Source organism: Egretta garzetta, unplaced genomic scaffold (assembly GCF_000687185.1).
Source record: "Egretta garzetta isolate BGI_Z169 unplaced genomic scaffold, ASM68718v1 scaffold94, whole genome shotgun sequence".
Lineage (NCBI taxonomy): Eukaryota > Metazoa > Chordata > Aves > Pelecaniformes > Ardeidae > Egretta > Egretta garzetta.
The window spans coordinates 5,625,396-5,625,738 of NW_009259683.1; positions in this window are offsets into that span (position 1 = coordinate 5,625,396).

Consider the following 343-nt stretch of genomic DNA (forward strand, 5'->3'; position numbering starts at 1 on the left):
TCCCCGCCCCCCCCCCGCCGCCTCCTTTCCCCCCAGCTTCGTCTCCTCGCTGGAAAACCCCGGGCTGGATGCTCCCGGGGCGGCGGGACTGGTGGCAGAGAGCCCTGGGGATTGCTGTCGCGATTAACTCCGTGCGAATAAGGGTCCTGAGCGGGCGAGGTTTTAATTATGCCAGCTGCGGACTGACTCGCCGACTCCCTGGGTCTTGCCGGTGATGACACGGGAGAAGGTCGAAATTAAAAAGTGAAACGATTTCGATGACATGTTGGTCTGGCCGGTCACTCCCCGGCCTGGCAGTTTGAGGGGGGGTGTGTGCGTGGGGAGGCCAGGAAGGAGGGAGGGA